We start from the raw sequence: 7,048 nt of genomic DNA on the forward strand, positions 1-7,048 counted from the left end.
GCAAAGTTGCCTAAACAAGAAATAGGTAGAAACTTTTGTTTTTATGTTATTTGTCTGTGAAGTGTTATTGGAGTATACTGAGTCTTCTTTAATTTTGTAAATATGATTATGATATTTTTCTTGGCATATTTTTAAATTTTATATCTGTAACTGATACCACTGTGTCTGCCAGTTTCTCAAGTTAAACTTATGAAGTATACCAAATTCTTGCATGTTTAAGGAATGCTTTAACAACACACTGAACATAATTTCCAACTGTATCAGAGAGAGAAAACAGAGCACCTTGAAGACATGGATCTTTAATACAAAATTTCTGTTCAACAGTAATTGGAAAGGTATAACACCTCCCAAGAAGCTCTGTAAACTTGGAACCCCAAGGAACCCCAAACAGTCACCAGATGAACCAGAAGACATCATGCAGGTTTTCACAAGAAAAAGCCAGGTTTTCTGGCTGTATTTCATTGAAAATGCAGTCACCCAAGGAGTTTCCCTAGAGAAATCTGTGTCTGACAAACTGGCATTCTCTGATTTTTGGTTTTTTTCCTCTATCAGAAATTACTCAGCTCACTCTAATCGGTGTCGAAGAGGATTAAAAAAAGTCTATAGTGATATTTATAGTTTGTGTACCTTTATTTAGGAGTAAGAAAACAATACTTTACATTTCTCTTAACATAAATGCAAACTATTTTTATTTTGATGTACAGGTCAATGGACTAGAAAGCATGGTTTAAAAAGTATTTGACTTGCCTAATGTTTCAATTCTCTGAGCTTTAATTGTCTCTTATTTTGCTTTGATGCTTATGATGTCAAATATTAATATTTTAGATCAACATTTTCCATCCCAAAAGTTGCATATATATTTTCTGTGCCATTTAAATTCAAATAGTACTGTTTTGCCAGGAATGAGAACAGGGAAAAACTGTTTCATGGTTAAACAAAAGCACATAACTCTACACAATTTCAGCACCTACTTTGGAGCAGTTTGGTAGGATCAGCTGGTGTTTTTAACTCCCCTCCAAAGTGATCTGAAATATGGCTGAGTTACAAGACTCAGAAAAATTTCACCTGCATGCTCTCAGTAGACATTTGTTAGAATTAGTCAGCTAAAAACTTCAGAGTATCTGTTTTGTAGTGGGGATATGTTTGCTCTGAAGTGGTTAAGCTGGTGCTTTCATTCTGGAGATACAGGAAATAGACATGCTTTCCTGTAATTCCTCCTTCTAGCATATCTGAAAGAAGAAAGAACCACCTCTCCCAGTACTGCTGGCTCTTTTATTGGCAATTAGGCAACATGAAGGAGGAAAATAAAGTAACAGATTATCAGGATGAAGAAGGAGCATAGAGGGGAATACTGAGTGATACAAAACTGAAGCAGGAAACACAGTCCATGAGAGTCAAACCAAGGAATTGAAACAGAGGAAATCACACTATGAAAAATGAGGAAGAAACACCTAATCATTTATTAATGACACGGAGTTCTGCTTAAATCAACCTTTATGCAGACTGCATTTGTGTGTGTGTGTGTGTGTGGTGTGACTTTTGGCACAGTAACTAGTCCATGAAGGATTGTGGCATGCTTGAGAAGATGCTTTTATTACCCCAGTGTCCATGGATCATTATCCACCTGACTTTACAGCAATAGGATGAGGATGGAGAGAACCTGGGCTATGAGCTTGTCTTCCTTTGACACAGATGCTGTCTGTTCAGTCTACCTTGTATCAGGCCATGGAAGCTGGAAGACCTGTAACAGCAAAACTTTCCTCTTTGTGATTAAGAGCACATTTCCCCACAAGTTCCCTCCATCAACACTGTCCTGTATGACTGAGGGACCCTGGCAGAAATGTCCTGAGCTTGACAGCACACAGAGACAGTGTGTTCCAGGAAAAAAGGGAGCTTTTGTAAACTGCAGAGTTAAATCACCCTGTGAGGGCTGAAACAAGAATTACAAGGGAAATCTTACTTTTTGTAGGCTTTTAAATGATAAATGAGTAAATGTCACAAAACTGCTGCATTTAATGCTATATTTAGATTGTCTAACTGGACACTAGGGAGCTAATGGAGCTAAGAGAAAAGGTTAAAAATGCATGCACAGTATAAAAAAAGCACCTCCAAAAAACAAGTCAGAGCCTGCTACGAAATGGCTTAGATTTTCCTCCAAGCTCTGGCTCTCATACAGGTGCACACACACAAAAGTTTCTCATAATTGTTATGCATTAATCTCTTTCTAAGCTGCTTTGCAGTCAGCTCTCTTTACAATCCCCAAAAAGGCTGATGGGACACTTGTCATTGTAAGCTACTGTCCTATACAGTGTAACAGACAACCAAATTGACCCCAAATTCACAGATCTTTTTCTGATTAGAAAAACACTAAACTACACTCATTTGCATGTTGCTGAACAGGACAGAGGCTGTAGGTTTCCTGAAAAATCATTTGAATATGCATTTCTAGTCTAGATCCAGTTTTGTTTAAAATGTCCTGTTACCAGTATCAGAGGGAATGGACTGCATGGACTTGGAGGATTGCAGCAAATAACAGATTTTGTCTGTTAACAGTGAAAAGAAGACACAGCCTTACAAATGTTGGGGTTTTTTCCAAGTTTGGAAAACATAATGTAGCAGCTATTATTGATAATAAGACCCCCGATGTACAAACATACTATAATTTATTTTACAAAGGCAGAAATGACATAGTCATAAGATACTATATAGATCTGGTATTAAATTTGTAGCAGAAAGCTTAACAATAATGCTTTTTTTCATTTTAACAAAGTAATAATTCATGAGAATAAACCTTTTTTTCTTCATCTTTATTTAAAGTAGAAAGCAGAGAAAAAAATCTGTTAAATATAGTGATTTTAATCAGTGAGGGCACTGCTGGGGTGGGACCCTGCCCATCTCCACTGCAGAGAAGCAGCCTGGCTGTCACAGCAGCCAGCCCTTGCTGCAGTGACAGGAGCAGGACAGTATTACCATCACACAATGCAGAATCTTGTTATGCCCACAGCAGCTCATGTAATACTGTATTTTGATACAACATTAAGTGTTGCTAATACTGATCTGATTTCTGAGAGTAGGCAGAGGAAGAAGATAATGATAAATTTTACAATTCCAATGTTTATATTTGTGAAATTTAATTTACTTCCCTACTAGGATTAACTGCTTTCGGTCTTACACTTGTAAACACACAGGCTGGCTGAGCTGGAAAACTTGAATGGAATTTTCAAGTAACAGCAAATCCTAATCTTGGCTTGAAGGAAAGCCTTGGCGTGAGTTGATTTAATGAGATATTTAGGTGAGCTGACTGAACCCTAAGTTTTTCCTATTCCATTATTATTTATGGAATCTCTGTCTTTCTTTAGGTCTACAGTGTTTTCTAAATTGATGAGGAATATATAGTTCACTAAATATTACCATTTCTTTTTCTGACACTCTGAATAGAGTGATAGAACATTTTCTATTTAGTACAACTATATAAAATATTTTCAACAATGCTAACTTTGCTTGGATTCAGGACATCAAGTTTGGATTACTTCTGCAAAAAATGGTATTGCTGATACAGAGACTGATGCCACAGTGGAGTCCCTGAAGTCACTTTCCAGAGGTGACTGAACAAATTCCTGACCAGGGCAGCACATGACTAATGTTCAGTGGGATACTGACAGCTCTGTTTAACTTTCCTGGCTGGGAAGGTGGGACAGGTGGAGAGGGTCACAGCAGCTCACATGATCATTCCTCATTGAAACTGATGTCCTAGTGATAGACTTCTCTGAGAAGACTCCCTCAAAATCTCAACTTCCTAAATGCTCTTGTGCTTAATTAAAGCATTTGGATTAAAAACTAAATTAATCTCAAAATGGTTTAAATTTGTTGATTAAACTGCAAATAAAATGTTATTAAAAAGATTAATCCAGAAAAGTATAGTTTTTTCATAAATGCTGAGTTTGATTGGTAGTGGCAGTTAGAAGTATGAAAAGTGAAATACTTGTTTAAAAATAGTTTTTTATATTTACAAACTTGAAGGAAAAATATCTTTTTATTTACACAGTTTATATAAGCCAACAATTTTTTTTGCAAATTTTGTTTACTATACTCATACGATAAACACTAAATCCATAAAAATGGATTTAGTTCCATAAAAATATACTTTCAAAACAACTCCTACTATAAGCTGTGGTAGAATAATAAAAAATAGATATGTACTGATAGATGTACTGGTATAAATTTCCTCCAGACCAAGACATATGATAAACGTAATACTTCTAAAGCCCTAGAATGTAAGACTTATTAATTAAAACAAAGGAACACCTGTAACTGCCTTATGGGGCCAAATGTCTCTGCAAGCTTGAGCTCACAGACTAATCAACAAACAATGTTTCCTACACAGAAATGAGAACTTGATCTGATTTTTTTTTTTTTTATGTTTCTTTTTTTATTTTTAATAAGATGAAATTAAAATACTTTAGTTTTTGCCACTCATGGGGTCATGATGTGTGCTTATTCTCACAAACATCAAAGATTTCAACCGTTCATTTTACAAGCAATGAATTACTTTGTTTCAGTTCTTATACAGAAAAAGAAACTTGCATATTCAGAAAATCAAATTAATTTTTATTCCTGGGGTAGTTATAGAGCTTCAGTTCCAAAACAGAATTTTTAGGTACTATTTTTGCTTTTTTGTGTGTGTTTGTGTGCTCAGATTTTTCTAATTATTTCTATGTTTGTTTGGTTAATGACAGCAACAATTCTGACTTGATGCTGTTCCTTCTTCTCATTTGCTTTTGGTGACTTTTGCTTTTTCCCTGCTTTTATATTTAAGAGACACACAGTAAACGATTAAGAGCCTTTGGACAAGAAAAAAAGCGCCTTCTTGGCAGAACAACCTTCTGTCCTGAGATACCGAAGAGCCAAAATTTGATGGATCCACTGCCACAATGAAGTGGCAGGCTTAGATAGCTGGGAGTGAGTAAATGATGGGTGCATTGGAGCATAAAGTGTGCAGAGTCTGGCTCCTTTTAGCAGGATGATGTGCAGTAGGCAATGCCAAGCCAAGGCACACAATGCACTCCTTTTCCCTCAGTGCACCCCAGTGCAAGCGTTCTCTTGCCAGAGCTCTCCTGCTTCTGGCAATTCGTTTCTATCACAAGGATCCTTGCACAGGCAGGAGTTACTTCCCTGAGTCTATGAAACTGCTGTTTCTGGCAGAGACAAAGTAGCTGCTAAGCAGGCAGACTAAACTTGCTAGACTTAGTTCTGCACTCCTCTGAACTAGTTCTCAGATTGCTGCTATGCACTGTCTTGGTTCTCTCGTGCAGGTTCACATGGCAAGAGATCACAGTGCCACACAGTGAAGTGAAGCACAACATTTTGTTCTTTCTTACATTTTCACTGTCTTTGACGGCACACAAAGCAGCCAAATTATCTCTGTGCAGGGGGTAGGTGTATGCTCCAAACTCTGTTTTAGGACAAGACTAAGGCTTGTCCCCCGCCTCTTCTGAAATGGAGACAATGTATTTCATAATGCAGAAAGATCAAATATGCACTGAAGTTATACTGGCTGCTGTCTTATTAGGTCATCTTTGCAGGCTACTAAATATTCTCTGCATAGAGGAACAGTGAACTGATATAAAACAGGTACTAACTTAAAACCTATAGAAATACTAATCTTTCTCATGTAAATTAATAAATAGCAACATAAGTAAGGAACTTTATTCTGATTCCTTGAAAATCAGCCATACCTCACATCTAGCAAAAGCTAAATGAGGTCATAATTATTCCATTCCAATAGTTAGCCATATGCATTTAGGAATTTTACACTATATTTCAAGGTGAAAAAGCAAATTTTATTTCCCAGGGTGCATAAAATGGATTAATTACAAAGGATTGATTTTCAGTTAGGTAATTCTTAATCTCATGCATATACATACATTTGAATGTACATCACTTATATTAACGTGAAATTTCCTATTTGGCATGTAAACAGAAATTGTCAATAATTTTGATGACCATGTCAGGGCTATAACACAAACAATTATCTCAATCCAAAGAAGCATGAATGCATAGTTTTAATGTGTGTATTTTTTATAATCACTACACTTTTACACTGTTAATATATGTTTCCTTATGTCACATTCCAAACTTTAATATTTTTTTCCTATTATGCTCTTGTGGACTACAATTCTATGTGGACTGTTCTGTCCATATTCTACTGCATCTTCATTTATCAGTACAAGTTTTGGTGCCATTTGCTGAATCATGCTGATTGAGTCTGAATCTAAAGGTAGCAATGCCTTAGTAACAAGACTCTATATATAGTTGTGGTATTAAAAGCTATGACAACAACCTCAATCAGCCTAAAAACTAAACCCAACTCCCATGACTGAAATACTGGAAAGCAGAATTCTTCATTGCATTGAAGCATGAGCTGATTTCTCTTGAAGATTATTTTTTTCAGGTTTAGAGACTAACTCCAGCATATATAAACGTCTTGTAATACAGCTATGATAGATGCATTAGGTATAAGAATTTAGAGTAAAGGAATCTATACAAATAACAATTGAAATTCTGGCCCAGGAAAAAAGTGCAAAGCTTTCACTAAATTTATTAAGCTGTGATTTCAGAATTTCAGTTCTCCCAAAGCAAAATGAACTCGTATAGGAATAAGAGTTCTCAATTAGTTATTAAACAAGTGAGTCTCTTTCCCTGTGAATATCCAAAACCACACGTGTGGGGGCTTTTTTTGTCTTTTATCTGTTTCATCTATCTACTACTATGTGTATGTAGTAGATATATAGACTTATAGACATAGATTATAAGACTTTGTTATCAATAATGATGCATGGATTTTTGTTGATTGATTCTAAGCAGAACCACAAATCTTTCCTAACTTCTTTACCTTATTCTTTTGTAAATAATAATAATAAAAAAAATTAAAAAAAAAAAAAAGAAGCAATCAGCAGATACCTTGATACTTGCTAATACTCTCCTTTATATACAAAGTTCGTCAAGCTATTAGCTGCAGTCTATCAGTTTTCCTTCTCCAGGCATCAAC

This window comes from Oenanthe melanoleuca, chromosome 2 (assembly GCF_029582105.1).
Source record: "Oenanthe melanoleuca isolate GR-GAL-2019-014 chromosome 2, OMel1.0, whole genome shotgun sequence".
NCBI lineage: Eukaryota > Metazoa > Chordata > Aves > Passeriformes > Muscicapidae > Oenanthe > Oenanthe melanoleuca.